Here is a 17,706-nt window from a genome sequence, read left to right on the forward strand (position 1 = left end):
TCTAGTGATTAGTGCTAGCATTTCAAACTCTGTATATATATATTTAAATAGGTTAGATGCCTATAAAGTATAATTTAATCTAATTACAATGTTATGATTTGTGATTTGTGTTCTTGGGACATACAGACTAACTTGTGTTCTATTAAACACAGCACCTGCTTAATAAACTTTCATACAATGCTGTTCAGAGAGATGTGGGGTTCCCCTGCACACATCAGAACTGTCCTTTGCACCCTATACTGGCTCCCATAGAATGTCAAATCAAGTTCAAGGTTTCGGTCCTTCTCATCCAGGCACTCAATGGTGTGAGGTCAGGGTACCTAAAAGATTGACTAAAGCCATAGAATGAAGACCATGATGGAACTCTGCCATGATGGAGCTCTTTACTGTAAGGGTAAATTTCATCTGTGCAGGAGACAGTTTTCTTAGGAGCTGGTGCGAGACTGAATGAGCTCCCACAAGAACCAAGGACCACCACAAATCCCGCCCCTTCCACTTTAAGTGAAAGGCACATTTCTTTTATCTGCTCTCTCTAATATAAATACATATCAGTGTGTGTTATTTCAAAAGAATCAAAACAAAAAACTCCACTGCACACACGTCTCCCCCAGTGGAGAGGAGAAGAGAACAAACACAGGACAGATGTGAGTCACGTTACTTAACACACAACTGAAGATGCTCAGATACTACACTGATGAACGCAGTATAATTATCTGTAGGCATCTGAATAGAGCTTCTGAACACCCCAAAAAGCAGAGAGGGGTAGGATCCAGGAGTTTGGTTTGTGCCCACCACACATTCAGATGATCAAATTAGAAATATTGGTTAAATCTTAATGTAGTGATGCTTCTTAGGGGGGTTGTATCCAATGCCACTGACTTTTAATGGGTGTTGGGTGCCTAACTCCCATAGGCCTCTGAAAATTCCAGCCTAGATTCTTAATGTTTCTGTGATACACCAGCCCTGGATATATGATCATCTATCCTTCTTCTGGCTGGCCCCTATGCCCATAACTGTCTGCTACTTTCTCCCAGGTAAGGAAGTTCTCCATTAGCTCAGAGTGTGGAGGCTTTTGGTTTGGGGACTACAGGTCACAGGTTTGCTCCTGCTGATACCTATGACACTTGTATGCAGCCTTGCACTTCCCCAATACTGTAAATGTTCTAAAGCAACCAGTATGTGACTGGAAGGATGCCAGGCAGTTGTGAGGGATAGAAGAAGTGCCAAGTGGTTCTTGTATTTTTTGCAGGGCCTCTCTGATAAACTTCAATACTTGAATGATTGTTCTTTAATCTCACTTCATGTCGTCTGATAAAGTCACGCCAGTTAGTCCATTTTGTGACACCTGGATGGGGAGACAGGAAATTAAGGATTAGACCCAGCTGGAGAAAGCCAGACTGGGTGGCTTCTATCAAGGAAGGACTGTGGGGCCAAGAGCAGAACACTGAATGAGAGCTACAGCAGTGAGCTTTTACCCTGGGACTGGTCCTGAAAGGAGAGGCTAAGAGGGGTTCCAGGTGGTTGCCAGAGGGGAGCCATCCTGAGAAGAAAACTCAGCAACAAACTGGGAAAAGCTGGACAGAGAGAAGAAGCTCAAGGAGAGAGGAGTGGCGAGCACAGGTCCAAGAGAGACACCTGAAAACAGGCAAAGGTAGGAAACTGCCAAGGGAACTAGCAAAAGATCATCAGAAACAGACCCTAGCTGCTTATCACCTAGAGGAGAGGGTGGGCCTGGGTTCCCTTGCAACCCCCTTACAGGAGAGGCAGTGTAAGCCTCAAGAGGAATGGGGCAAGAACTACTGAGCCTACACTGGGGCTGAAGACCTGGTTCAGGGTCACTAAGGCTTCAGGTCTTTGTTTGGACTTCTTGTTTCCCTAGGAGGGGTGAGGCTCTCAGCTCTCTGGATGAGTCAGAAGGACCAGACCACAGAGGGCATATCTACACAGCAACCAGATACCTGCGGCTGGCCTGTGCCAGCTGACTTGGGCTTGTGGGCCTCAGGCGGAGGGGTGGTTTGGTAGAGATCTGAGGCAGTTTCACCGCTGTGTCCGGCTGGAGCCCAGGCTCTAGCACCCTGTGAGGTAGGAGGGTCCCAGAGCTCAAGCTCTAGCCTGAGCCCAGAAGCCTACACATCAATGAAACAGCCCCACAGCCTGAGCCCAAGTCAGCTGGCATGGGCCAACTGAGGGTTTTTCTTTGCTGTGTAGGCATACACAGAATGGCCCAAGTAGCTGCAGGCAGGGAGCAACACAGATGGATGCGCTCCAACACCAGCCTGAACCTTCAACACTGTTCTACTCACAATGCAGGTCATATTTAAACCATGAAACACAAGCAACAGTGAGTGGTGGTTTGGTAGAGACCCATAGACAGGTTCCAATTAAAAAAAAATGTACTTTAACCAGAATCTGAACATTTTCATTTTTTGTTGCTGCTTCATCTCTTGTTCTTCAATAGGACCATATGTAGATGGTCCAGAACAGTGGTTCTCAAACCAGGGCTGCTGCTTGTTCAGCGGTTTGCTGCTCCAGGCCAATGGGGGCCGGGGGGATGGCGTGGGCAGAGGAATGTGCTGGCTGCCCTTCCTGAAGCCCCCATTGGCCTGGAGCGACGAACCGCAGCCAGTGGAAGCCGCGATCGGCTGAACCTGTGGATGTGGCTGTCATAAACAGATAGCTAAGGGTTAATGTCTCTTTCACCTGAAGCACCTGACCAGAGGACCAATCAGGAAACCGGATTTTTTCAACTTTGGGTGGAGGGAATTTTGTGTCTGAGGTCTTTGTTTTCTGTCTGCCTGCTTTCTCTGAGCTTTGGAGAAGTAGTTTCTGCTTTCTAATCTTCTGTTTCTAAGTGTAAGGACAAAGAGATCAGATAGTAAGTTATATGGTTTCTTTTCTTTGGTATTTGCATGAATATAAGTGCTGGAGTGCTTTGATTTGTATTCTTTTTGAATAAGGCTGTTTATTCATATTTCTTTTAAGCAATTAACCCTGTATTTTGTCACCTTAATACAGAGAGACCATTTGTATGTATTTTTCTTTCTTTTTTATATAAAGCTTTCTTTTAAGACCTGTTGGAGTTTTTCTTTACTTCAGGGAAATCGAGTCTGCACTCACCAGGGAATTGGTGGGAGGAAGAAATCAGGGGGAGATCTGTGTGTGTTGGATTTGCTAGCCTGATTTTACATTCCCTCTGGGTGAAGAGGAAAGTGCTTTTGTTTCCAGGACTGGGAACGGAGAGGGGGAGTCACTCTGTTTGGATTCCCAGAGCTTGTATCTGTGTATCTCTCCAGGAGCACCTGGAGGGGGGAAGGGAAAAAGGATTATTTCCCTTTGTTGTGAGACTCAAGGGATTTGGGTCTTGGGGTCCCCAGGGAAGGTTTTCCAGGGGGACCAGAGTGCCCCAAAACACTCTAATTTTTTGGGTGGTGGCAGCAAGTACCAGGTCCAAGCTGGTAGCTAAGCTTGGAGGTTTTCATGCTAACCCCCATATTTTGGACGCTAAGGTCCAAATCTGGGACTAAAGGTATGATAGTGGCAGGTAAACAAACTGGCCCAGCCTGCCAGGGGATTTCCCTGAACAAGTGGCAGCCCTAGTTTGAGAACCACTGGTCCAGAATATCTTGACCATACTGTTCTGATCCAGTTAATCCAAGATGTGCTGGAAACCTTGCCAAGGCAGACTGATCTTGCAAGTTTTTGAGCCTGATGTCTAGACCAAAGAGGTTCAGAGAAGCTTAGGATACAATGGTCCTACACTGAACTGAGGAACTTTTTGAAGTTTAGACATCACAATAGGTTTTTAGGCCTTTCCATGGGTATTCCATAGTCTAGTTAGTATTATGGATGTATGGAAGTGCTGGGCTATACCTAAGAATAACGGAATAAATAAATAGCAGAAATAGTACTTAGGAGATAAATAATACTCCAAAGTTTTCTGGTTAATAACTTTAGGACTCACAGGGATTATATCTTCAGATATATCAGTCTGCATCTTGAAGACCTATAAATTAACTTATTGATCTATGCAGTCAATATCAATGGATGCCTTCATTCTCTCTGCCAAAGTCTCAGTGAACAGATGTATTATTTTAATTTAGTTTAAAGTCTTTTCAGAGTGTGTGATTTAAAAAAAAAATGTCTTCTAGTAAGTAAAGCAAAAGACTGTCCATTGAGGTTTATAACCTAAGTGAGTTCTCCAGTTCTACCTCCTAATGTCAATGAATTCTTTAAATATACATATAGCTGTTGGCTGTTAAAAACATTAATATAAATAATTATGAAAATCCTCTTTCTCTTGCAAAGCAAATCATAGGAATTTGACCTATGTATTTGAAGGCTGAATCATGAGTTACTCTTTAATGAAAACTTACTGAGCATAATACAACAGAAATTTGAGGGTCAATGACAAGACAGACTGCAAGAGCTGTCAGATGTTCCTGTCATTTGAACACGAGGAATTTTAATTGCAGTTCAAAGTTAACTTTATAGCAGCAGCAACAGTATCCACTACTTGTGCTAGAAGGGTCTTTCAGAGTTTCTTTTAAAACCCCTATTCTTCAGGATTTCAGATTCAGCCATAAACATCTGATCTAGGCTGCACCTGCGTGTGTAGTTATAAAAGGCAAATTGGGAGAGATTTGTTTTCTGTTTGGCTATTTTAAATTATGTGTCCAGGAAAACTACATAGAGGGGTTTTGTGATTATTGGCTTTTAGTTCAAAAGGTTATTCTAGCTGCCCAGCCTGCCAAATCAGCCTGGGATCTGAGAATGAAACTGGATGTAATCCTCTTCTATTTTCGCCAGTAGCTGAGATGCTGCAGGAAAAAGTATAGACCCCCCACTAGTGATACCTGTGGAATCCCACTGCAGCAAGACTATGCCTTCAGTGACACCAGCTTCATTCACCCACTCTACTAACGTGTAAGGGGGTCAGGTGTAAGTCACCTTCTGTGGAGCTAGAAGGATGGAGACTCCTTTAACTTGCACCTTCTTCTCACTCCTCAACATGTAGATTACACTAACACAGATTTCCTTTCACATTTGGTAGAGTAGATACAATAAGGGGGTCTAATTGATCTTATGTCTCACCTTGGAATTTGCCCTATTATGCACATGTATATTTACATGGAGCCATTGTAGTTAGGTAAGTGAAAAAAATATGCAGCTCTTAATTTATTTAAAAATACTCATCTATGTTATAGTAATGGACCTGAGAAAGCCCACAATCCCAAACAAAGGCATCAGAACAAACACTCCATAATATAGGGGTGCAATATTTGGATTAGGGAGCTTTTATTTGGTGTTCAGACTGGAGACATTAGAAAGTTGAGATCCAGACCTAGTGTCTTAGAATTTGAGTCAGGCTCATCTCCATGACATACACAGTAATTTTCTCCTCTTCCATACTTCCTTTACATTTTGATATTTTAAAAAATGTAATGCTACTTAAAATAGAGCGAATGGAGTTTAAACTTCAGTTATAATGACTTTATATTGCATTTATATAGCTTCTTATATCTCAAAGTCCTTTGCAAACTTTACTACGGCAACCAAATGTAAATACACATATTGATATAAGTAGTATAAGGGGCCTACCATCAATCAACCATAGGTCTCACCCCCTGACCCCTCAGGCCCTGCCCTCCTGTCACCCTGAGACCTGCCCCCGGGGTATTACTTCTGGGGCCAAGACAGACACATGCCCAGAAGCAAAGGGTGTCATATGACCTCTCTAAGAACTTCTCCCACCACCCTCTACCAATCAGGATGGGTTTCACACACACCCCCATAGGGTGAGAGGAGATTTGACCAATCAGGAGTTGTTCCAGAGCAGGGTGATCCATCCAGAAGAGGGTCATGTTACCCCTCTAAGAGCTTCCCCTACCACCCTCTTCCAATCAGAGCACAGCACTGACTCGCTGTGACCCACTAAGAGTTCCCCCTATCGCTCTCTTCCAATCAAAGCTCAGCACCACCCCCGAAAGTCTTGGAAGCACAAGAGGCTGAGGCAGCTGGGCTTTGTTTAAGAAAACTGCAAGCTCCCTGTCTGTTTCTATCATCACCTCCCACTCGTACTCCCAGAGGGTCCTCCCTACATAACCAAGTACTTTCAGATAGTCGGTCTTGAGCTGCATCTTGCAATAAAGAAACTCCAAAGTTGTCCCATCACAGGTTACACAGCCATTGAAAAAACACTCATTAAACTCAAAGGCTGTATGTACCCCATCAGCGACAGCGTAACCATCTAGAAAGTAGGGGCCTACCTGTAATTCCCCAGCCTGTAAAGCATGCTGTATCTGTATATTTTATTTGTGAGTGGTATACAACAGCCACTAAATAAAGGGGTTGAATATCTTTTTTTCTGCCCATGATAGTTGTCTGGAGGAAGAAAAGCTACTGTGTTAGCTGCAAAAACATAAATCTATACATAGCCATGCAGACAGATGCCAGTGTTATGTACCGGAAAGGATCTATACACAATTTTACCTCTGTGAATTTACCAGGGCCTCTGTCTACATTATCCCTCTTCTCTGTAAAGGATACAGGCCCATCTCAAAATTTTGACAGCCTGCTGACAATAATATGCGAGCTCTTTCTACAAGTCAAACGTCTCATATCTGTTTTCCCGATACTAGTCAAGAAATTCTACTTTCTCCCTGAGCATCATGCTGTCTATGACATAGTGCTCTACCCCGGACATAGGCCCCAAGTAATTTTGGTTTTTTAAAGTGTTAAAAAAACACAGGAAATATCCTTTGCAACCTTCAAACCCTTATGGCCACGGGAGCTTGCTAAGCTTCATGGGCAAGAAGTTTAAAGCATCTATAAAACGAATGCTCAGAGCCTCAATTCTACACACATTCTTTTACGACCCTGAGTTATCAGTTCTATGCACATCTTTTCCTTCAGTAACTGTCTAACCACAAAGTATGCATCATAATCTTGGAATTGTTCACTAGGAACCTGTAATCCTGGAACTTTTTGCCAATAAAGGTCATAACAAAACTAGAAAGACACTCACCACCCTTAAATTCCCAGGATTTCTCTGGCTTTAGGGACATAGCAAAAGTGTAATCAGGCTATGCAACCCTGTCTCCTGCTTGCATTCAAAATCATAAAAAATATACTTTTCCAGTGATTCAGGCTGGCTACATAGGGTGACCAGATGAAAGGAAGACAATATCAGGACACATGAGGCAAAGGGAAGTCACCAGTGGAGAAAAATAAATGAATTAAGCTGAGTGCAGAGAGAAAAAAAAAAGGCGGAGTACGCAAAATATCAGGACAAACTGCGTCCCGACCAAAGATCGGTCGGGACACGAGACAAACACCTAAATATCGGGACGGTCCCAATTTTATCGGGACGTCTGGTCACCCTATATCTACATCACAGGTGATCGAACCCTGACACTGCTTACAATGGCTCCCTTTATATCTGTGCTCCTTGTCCACATAAGACTGACACTTATCACACAGTTTTTGGTAGGCATTTGACTTGTTTTTTCGATGCACAGTTGACGTGTCTGTCTAAACACTCTGGGCAACAATACAGTCTACAGCTAGGACACCTCAGCTGCACACCCACACTGTATGAGCATGTCGCGCTCAAGCAGAGGTGGCAACGATACCTGCAAGAGGGGTCATGACTGTATACTATGTGGCAAAACTCAATAATTTTTCACACAGAGCAACTTTTTCACATGCAGAATCCCATAACAATGCTCATTGTGCAACAGGATGAAAAAAATCTTGGGGTACACCGGGTCTCCCATTTAAAAAAAACCCCTACTTGCCTTTCATCACATAAAGCACCACCTGTATGTTGACTCTTAAATGCTGTTCAAACACTGCTATGTCACTGAGAAGAATCTTTTTTTTTTTGTAATCTGACCACTCCAGTTTCTCCTGCAACTTTCTCACCCCGTCTAACAGTTCCGCATCTGTGGGTTTACAGTCGGACATGACAGCTAAGAAGCCGCCTGCAAAACACAGATTGGTATCGATGTACGTCAGGTCTACTAAGCACTATCTCTTTTTATGGATGATTTGACTACTGAGGATAGAATTTAAAACTCTACGGCCACGCCAGCCTGTGTGTTTTACAACTGTCACAGTGAGGCACAATGTCCCAGCGACATGCATCTCTCTACTACTCTATTACAGCTTTGAGGTCTGATTTAAGAAATCTTCAGCAGACAGCTCATCCCTAGTTCTTCTTACCGAAAACAAAGTGTTGGTTAAATTACAACTCTCTAAACGTAACTGAACGTAATCGTCAGGGGCTACCCTACTGTTAACGTCACTGAGAACTAACTGTATCCCCTTGTGTATGGCTTCAACGACCTGCTGAGCTGAATTTATTAGTTCAAGACTGACAAAACAAAATTCCTCACAATACACCAAACCCCTAAATCTAGGTAATTCCTGTTGCCAACTTCTCACTCACTCCATATACACATCTTTTTGGGGGTCTGCATCTGCATTTTCAGGGTTACTTGGGGATTCCTCTATGGGACCATCAGCTGCGTCTTCTATGTCAGACTGTTTTTGAGAGTCAGCTTCCGAGGGGCCACCGAGAGGATCATCAGGAGTAGACAGGGACCCGCCTAGAGATCCTTCTGGGGAATTTTCTAAATCAGACTCTGTGTGAGAGTCACCACCACCTTGCAGGTCAGATTCCACCTCTCCATTCTCAGATACATCAGTCTAAGAGCCTCCAATAGGGGGCATCTCTTTTGAGGGTTTTTTCTCCTCATCACCTCTTCAGCCTTTTAAAAAAATTTTACAGCGACCCTGGCCCATAACATTTGGGCAGCCATCCGTTTATCCCCCAAATGCTGTCCCCCCTTCTGTTTCTGCCTTAGTTGATGCGTACCTTTGAAGATGCCCCTTTTACCCCATTCCACGACTAGTCACGCCTGCTCAGAGCCACCCTCTGGAAAAACTGAAGTATTTTTCAAAAAGTCACCTCCAAGAGCTTTTGCATTTTTGATGTAGTTTCCAGTCCTCCTTTCTTTCCTGGAAGATACAGCGTTCATCAGCTTTCTGAACAAAGCATCATATTTTTCCCAAATCTTTTTAGAATACCAAAGAACTGTGCCAAGTTTATTGTGCTGGGAGAATGGTTTGTAATAATTTTCAGATACTCCAGCATTGCAGGAGCTTTCAGTCCTTAGTTTTTTAATTTACAACCCCTAAAGCACATGCTCTGGGTTTGTGAATGTATGTTTTCACTCACCGTTTTCTCAGGTGTTGTGTTGACCGCTGAGGAACTGGAGTTGTGGTTGTGTGGTTGCTTTTTACCAGAGTCTTTTGTTTTGTCCTTGGATTTGACATATACGAGCTTTGGACTGTCCTGATGCTTCATCTGTGCTCTTGTTCTGTTTTGCATTGGTGTTGTTCTTGCCGCTGTTAAAGGTCTCAGAGCAGATTCCTGGTTCTTTGGCAGTTCTGGTGGAGGTGTCCCTGTACTCTGACTATAACATTATCAGGAGAGCTGCCCGTGCCTGATTAAGAAAAACAGATGTTCTAATTTAGCATCAAATAAACATTTTACAAAACTTAACTTTACCATTTTTCTCACCCACACTTATGTATTTGCTTAAAATACAAAACCTCATAAAATAACCAAACCAATGAGCAAAATATATTTACTGGGCTTCATTCATCCATCAGCCATTGATGCTGGTGAATTTTCCTTCCAGCTGTCTCTTTTCTTTTTCTATTGAGGTTGGTTACCCTCTGGTCTAAAGATCTCTCGTATTTGGAACGTACTGTGGAGCAGACAACATTATTGTTATAAAACACATGAAACTGTCTTGTAAATTTAAAAAATAAAATACTCATTTGGGCATTTTTCTATTTAAAAAGTCATAGCTTTAAAACAAAATAATCCATTTCAGGCTCTACAACAAACACAGGGTTTCATTTATTTCTTCCACTAGTGTTTCTCTAAAACCTAGACATTTTTTAATACAAGCACGTGTTTCCACCATGCACCCAAAAACAAAGTGTGTAATAAAATACTTTTAAAATCCTGCATCATAATTATGTCTTTCATAGGCCCCCTAAATCACTAACAACAATTTAAACGCTAATTTTAAAACAACCCATTTTAAAAAACACATCACATTTTGCAGAGTAAAAAACCCTGTTAGTTTGAAACACACCAAACCAACAGTTTTCAACCATCTACTTTAAGAAATTCCACACCTATGTCTTGCACAGACCCCTAACTCACAACATTAAAACTTATTTAAAAACATTTTAAAACATACACACACTTTTAAAAGCCAATTGCAGAAATGTACCTTCCACCACAGGGTAAAGGGATACTGGCACATGGTTATTTTGTTTTTCCACCATGCATACTGGGGCTTTTGGATTAAAGAACAAGCAAAGTGTTTAGTTAGTATTATTCCCCAATTGCATCAAATCCCTATGCAATCTGTGTTATAACTGGTGTTTTTTAATTTAATAGTATTAAGCACAACTATAGTTAAAAATGCGATTTTACCTGGCCCTGATGAAAAGTATCTTGAAGTTGCTATTTCCGTGCTAAACAGATCACACTGCAATAAAGATAAGTACCATTATTTAGTACAGACAGCATGGGCAAAGCACTGCAGTAAAGAACGAGTGCTGTAATAAATTTTCTAATGAGACATTAATAGTTTCCCAACATAGTGCTTGTTACATTTTTTGGAGAGTGGGAGGAAGACACTCAAAACCCAAAGAGCAATTGTTTTACTGTGCAATTTATTAGATGTCCATTCTCCTCACCTTCTTTCCTCTGAAGTGAGACTGATTAAAAAATAAGATCATTCCTGCAGTTACCCTACAAATAAATCTGAAGTGTAACCAGGAAGAGGAAGTGAATTGCATGGATGAATCTCTGGAAAATATCTGACAGTCCCTTGAGAAATATTTTATATTACTGGTTAATTTTACAAGGTAACTAAACGGGATCTCTGAGCCACCTTTACAGAGATCCTTGCAGGAATTCCTTACTTTTCAGATTAGTTGTTAGGTTGTTTTTTTTTTAACCCTTCATGTTCTTTTGTTAAATGTAATAAATATGAAAAGAGAGTGTGTAACTTAACTAACTATAAATCAAACAATGCATGTGTTCCACCTCTAGTCATTGTAGGTTAAATGATTTTACAAGACAAGGACTTTCTTTTCAGGATTTTCATTCCTTCATTATCTTTCAAGAGTTGCATAAGCTTCCTTGTATGTATCTAGAAGGTAAGCAGATTTAAAATTCTGGATGTTTCGTGGTGAAAAAGGCAAAAGAAAATGTGTAACGATTTGCTTAGAACAATAATCTGCTAATGTCTTAAAAGTTTCAGATGAGATTTAAAAAAGCTGCATAGGGGATTTGGAGCTAACATCCATTAACTTCAGCGAGAATTTGTTTAGGCAGCTTTGCAAATCTCAGCCTTCATGCTTTCATAGCATTTCACTCACTTGAAATTCCTGCTCCATTGAAGTCAATGGGAGTTTTGCCATTGACTTCGGTGTAGCCAGGATTTCCCTGATTCTCTAACATACCAAAGCAAAATGAAATACCACCCAATGATGATTTCCACCAACGAAACCTCTTCACTGTTTCCATTCCATTTACTCTTTTGACAGACTCTATTACATCTGTGTTATAAATTGTCTTTGTTGTTGCTCTTTTACAGTGTTGCGCAGTGACTTTCATTTATTCTACTCGGCAAAGTCTTTGTTCAGCCACAAGGTGGTACTGTCACTTCTCAACAGCAGGAATAGCCTTTAGAAACCAAAGTACCCTTAATGCATTCATTCTAGTTCTGAGTCAACCAGTAACACAGATGGTAAACAATTTCCCATTGGCTTGGAGTTAATTTTTAACCTCCTTCTGTGTCATAACCTCATGCAACCATGGGTCTATCCCTTTGACGATATTCTTACTATTTTCACAGATCAGGGCACAGTTATCAGGGTCACAGGTGTGACCCTTCATTTGAGACACATATGCTCTGTCCTCATGCAATGAATAAATGACTCTTGTATCTTGACATTTTAATTAACCACACTGCTGAAATTAACGATATAGCTCACCATGGTCTGCTTTCCAGCTGTTATGTTCATGGCGCGCGCGCGCGCGCGCGCACACACACACACACACACACACACACACACACACAGAGAAGTTAGAGAAAAATATAAATACTCTTGCTGGAACATAACTCCACTTTCTTTCTTAGAATTCAGAATGATAACATACAAGAACCCCCAAAACAGACTCCTCCTGAACAGAGAGGCACAATTCCCCCACCCTTACTATAGGCTGGCTGGCTGCATCAGGGCCTAACAGCAGTCAGTCTGCATACCTCCCTCCAGAGCCCTCTAGCCCACAGAACCCTCTAGCCTGCAAGCAGGACCAGAAAAGTATCCTGAAATTTAAAGTGACAGCCTACAATTTTAACACAGTTTTGAATACAACACACCGGCCAATCCACAATTTTTTTAGATTCTAAAAATTAAATCTGGAATAACTTGACAACCAAACTAAAATCCTTCTGGTTTTATCTGAGATGCTTTGGGAGCAAGGATGTGCATGGCTCTGATGTAAATAATCCATGGACTGTGTTCCCAGGAATGATATTTTCATGTGCTCCTGTAAAGTGTTTACATCACTTCTGAAAACTGTCAATCAATCAATAACAGAGACAATTACTATGCATAATCAAACATGTGCCTGGTCTTCCATCTCCAAAAATACAGGTATCTATCACTTGGGCTAGAAGAATGTTCCCTCACGTTGTAGCTGTAGCAGATTGGATATCCTCTTTGTGGGCCCACCCACTAAAAGGCAGAATCACAACACACAGCCTGTACATTACATTGTCCACATAGGAACAAGTGCTATTATGGCAGGCAGGACCACATCCAGCTGCACAGGGAGACAGAGATCCACTCTGGAAAGATTCAGCCTTATGGGTTTCCCCAACACTCTGGTGCCCATTCCCTTTAAGAGGTACAAACCCAAAGGTTTTATGAAATTTGCCCCCTCCTTCTATGTAGAGGGAAATATGCACAACTTCTCCCCCCCCTCACGCCTGTTAGAAATTACATGAACTGGGTTTGAGATGTCACTGAGTCAGCCTATTCTGCCAGCCTGGATGTGGCCCTGCCTGGGTGCTTGACTGGAAGAGGCTTGTGAGCCTAAACCAGCAAGGTCAGGGGACCCAGGCTGGCAAAACAGGCTGACTCAGTGGCATCCCAGCACATCAGGTGACACCTCAAAGGACCCAGACCCATCACATGGGGGATCTTGACTCCCTGTGTGCTGTCTGCATGGCCTTCCTGTGTCCTAGCTCCCAGCAAAAGATTGGGGGAAGAGAAAGAGTGGGCAGGGGAGGTGGAGCTGTAACTATAGCAATCCATTATGGGGATGCAGTAGAAATGGAGGCGACTGCAGCTCTGAAGCATTAGTGGCCACCATAGAATGGTTCCATGGCCTGGAGGGGATTCCTTGCTGGTTACTTGAGCTGTGATCTGGGATAGTGATAAGGATCTAGCCCCTGATGAATAAATGAGGTGGTGAGGTCTGGGAGAAATAGTGACTCACCCAATGGCATTTCTTTGAAGATCTTTGGAAAGAGAAGAAAACAGAGAATTGGTTATTAACTTTGTCAAGAAAACTGATCTGTCAAGTCCCATATCCTGCCTACAGCTGTGTCTACTTCCTGATGCTTAAGAAAGTCTGGCAACAGATCAGATGAGAAGCTGGTGAGAATGTGTATTAATATCAGAGCTTTCCATAATGTGGTTTTGGGCACCAGGATTCATACACACTTGCTTTTTTGTTGTTTCATTTCACTGGGCTTCATTCTCTCTGACTTCGAGTTTTGGGTTCAAACCAATGCCAGAAAAACTCCAAGTTAATCTCACCTGAAACCATCACATCTCCCTTTTGGGGGATTTTTTTGGAAAATCATAGATCAATCCAGGTTGTTCAATCTGAGCCCAGGTCTGTGCTGTCTTCCATTTAACTAGGAGTTGCTTAAATCAAAAGATTGCCTTGACACTGAGGTACATGCTCCTCCTCCTTGACCTGGCAGCTGCCTCTGACACAATCTACTATGTTCCTCTTCTTGAAATCTTGTCCTCCCTTGGCTTCCGTGACAGTGTCCTCTCCTGGTTTTTCCCTCTACCTCTCTAGCTGTTCCTTCAGTATATCCTTCAGAGAATCCTCCTCCAGCTCTCTGTCCTTTTCTTCTCACTCTACATTTATCTCTGGGTAATCTCGTCTGCAAACCATTTAACTACCATTCCTAGGCTGACGCTTTACAGATCTACCTCGCTATTCCAGACCTGTCCAAACTGAAATCTCAGCCTATCTCTTTGCCATCACCTGGTGCCAAACACCCATCAGCTGAAGCTAAACATGGTTATAACAATCCATGGCTCCTAATCTTCTTCCCCCCCTGACAAGCCCTCCCTGCTACCTCCTTTTCCAATAACTGTGGATAACACTTCATCCTGCTTGTCACGCAGCCTGGATGTGAGGACCTAGAAAGGTCTGAGTTGAAGATTATATCCAGTTTATAGTACTACCTCTGATTCTCGCCAATTCTTTGTGCATCATATCTCTAAGATACAGCCTTTCTGATCCATCCGTGCTGCTATAACTCTTGTCTCATCACATCACATCTGGATTATTGCAACATCCTTTCTTTCTGGCCTTCACACATGCAGTGTTGCCAAACTCATAACCATTCAGAATGCTATTGCAAAGATCATTTCCCTATCCCATCAATTTGACCATGTCACTCCTCTCTTTTGCATCCCTTTGCTGGCTTCCTCTTCTTTATCATGTCAAACATATTGTGCTTGTATTCACGGTCAATCCCCACTCTATCAATCTAGCATTTCTCACTCACGATATAGCTGGCCTTGCTCGCCACTGATTGGCCTATGATATCAGCCTTCATCACTCACTTGTTAAATTTTCAAACAAGCACCTTCATGCTTTCTGTCATGCTGTCCCATACACTCGAAAGAAGTTCTGGATAAACATCTATAAAGCTATCTCATTATCCACTTTCAAATCTCTCTCCTAAAAACTTTCTCTCTTTGCATTGATTCCTATAAAAAATTGTCAGTGTTTAGGCTGCTGCTGTGCTGAGTCCACTGCCTATCATGTTTACCATATTCATTTCACTGTGTCCTTGTACTTCCTACGTGTCTGTATCCATCTGTTGTCGCCTCGTCTTACAATTTGAAGTGTAAGCTTCTTGGGGCAGGGACTGTCTTGTTCTGTGTTTGTACAGCACCTAGTACAATGGGCTCCTGATCCACAGCTAGGTGCCTAGATGTTATTTGCATGAATGCAAATAATTAATAATTATATATGCAGCACCTATAAGCTTCAATAATCATATCTACACTATATTGGCATCCCTCTAATGCAATTTAAATTATTGGATCCCATTCCAGAATTCACAGGCTTCAGTGTAAAACCTGGCCAGGCGTTTTGCTCCAATGTCCTTTCCAGGACTCTGAAGGGGTGTCCCCAGGACACAACAGTTCCCTGGCTGCAGAATCCTATTGCTTCTCCTATTATTGCACCTACTGGGGTTTGAATAAGAGTTCATGCTCTCACCACCTGGCTTCTCCTCCTTTTGGCTCTCATGGTAAATTACAACCCTACATTTATGACTTTACAGCCTGTTATCATGGAAAGGATTGAGATGTCACAATTTCAGGACTAGGATTTCATTGCAGTGTCAACTAGGGGCAAAGCAATGGGCTGTGAGGGATGCACTTTCTGTTTTAAATTAGAGCTGGACTCACATCCCAGTATTCAGATCTGAACAAGGTTAGAGCATGTTTGAGACCAGAGTTTTGTGTCAATCCCTATAAAGATAGGGACCATATTAAAAATCTCAACTAGGGCCTATAAAATGACTCACTTGGTATCTATAAATGTGCTAGCACTTATTAACTACCCTCCTTGCCCCAGCAAGATCCAGGGATTCAGGTATTTGGAATTCAGGTCCAAATAATCTCTGATTTGACTTTTGCAAAACAAAATATACCTGATAAGGCTTTGCAAAACTCAAATCAATCCCATTGAATTTGTTCCTCTCTACTGATAATTGGGGATCAAAAGAACTGAGTTCAAAACCATGTCCCATGTAAACAGATCTTAAGTTCAGATGTATTGGAGAGGTCTCTCTTGGGTGAAAGTCCTGCCTTAACAGTAGCTTTAAAGTGTGCCAGATGAAGCAAACAAAAAAGATGAGCCCCCTCAGAGTCCAAGTGCTCTTCTTGTTTCCTTTCCAGAGGAAAAGGACTGTGACCCTTAACTACAAGTCAGGTTTTTTGTTTGCAGTTCAAAGGCCTTATCCAGCAAGGTGCTGAATGTCCTCAGTTGCTTCAGTGGGAGGTAAGGGTTCTCTGCACCACTGAGCAGATGCTCAGCGCCTTACAGGATTGAGCTACAAGACCTCACAATACGGTAAGTGTAATATTTACTATTTCACATTCAAGGATTCCAGTGCACTTTGCTACCATTAATCAACTGAGCCTCAGAATAGTCCTGTGAGAGGTGGTATTATCCTTATTTTATAGATAAGGAACTTGAGGTGAAGAGGGTTTAAGGGCCTGATCCTGCACTATTGAAGTTAATGGCAAAACTTTCCTTGACTTCAGTAGAGCAGGACTGGCCCTTATGCAACTTGTCCATCCATGATCACAAAGTGAATGTGTCAGAACTGGGAGTGGAACACAAATCTCCTGATGCTGCGCTCTAAGCCCAGCACCACACTGCTTCCCGAAGTCCTATTTCCTCATCACTTTGCACTGCACCTTATATTGAATAACTGTCTCCACAGATTACGCTTGCATCTTTCTGGTCTTGGTCTCTTCTTTTGTATAAGGGAATCTAGGGAAAAGATGTGTGGCTCATTAAATACTGTCACACATAGGAATGCAGGAGGTAATCTTCATTCTCTGACTTTGCCCTATGCTGGCAGCTGCTCTCAGCTTGCCCCTGAATCCTCCAGAGTGTCAGCAATAGGCATGCAGTTCAAAGCCCTCCAAAGCAGGCAATTAGAAAGGATTAAAGACTAGTCTAGAAGCTTCAGTTCAGCTGCATATAATCTCCTTTAATGGATTGGCTGGCTGTGGAGCCAACCACATGGACTCAGTGGCTGTCCTCACTCTTGTGCAGTGGATTCCTCGCATTTAATGAAAACTATGAAAAAGTCCTTCTCTTGACTTTACTGCTGCTCTATAAATATCTAGGGCTATATCCTCCCAGCTGCTTCTGCATGTGACCAGATGGGAGACCACTGACTTTGCGCCATGCTCTCCCCCAGGAACCCAGAGAACTTCCTCCACTAAAGCTCTGCAGGGTATTCCTCTACAGGAACTGAGAGCAGGGCAGGAGCTGTGGAATCAAGGAGCAATCACACTCCATACCATGTTCTCCTCAATACCCCATAGATTTCCCATTGGAAATGTGACCGTGTGTTAATGCTGCTTAAATCAACGTTAATACCCTGCTGATTCCACTCCATCGCTAAGTGGAACTCTCAAAGCTAAGTCCGTGAACCACACACAGGCTCCAGGATCAGCTGTTTCCCTCTGGCAAGATTCACTGTGGGAGGGAATGAAGGAACTGAAACCTTCAGGCCCATCCTTCTCCCACTGAAGTCCAATGGC

The sequence above is a fragment of the Gopherus flavomarginatus genome, chromosome 10 (assembly GCF_025201925.1).
Source record: "Gopherus flavomarginatus isolate rGopFla2 chromosome 10, rGopFla2.mat.asm, whole genome shotgun sequence".
Classification (NCBI taxonomy): domain Eukaryota; kingdom Metazoa; phylum Chordata; order Testudines; family Testudinidae; genus Gopherus; species Gopherus flavomarginatus.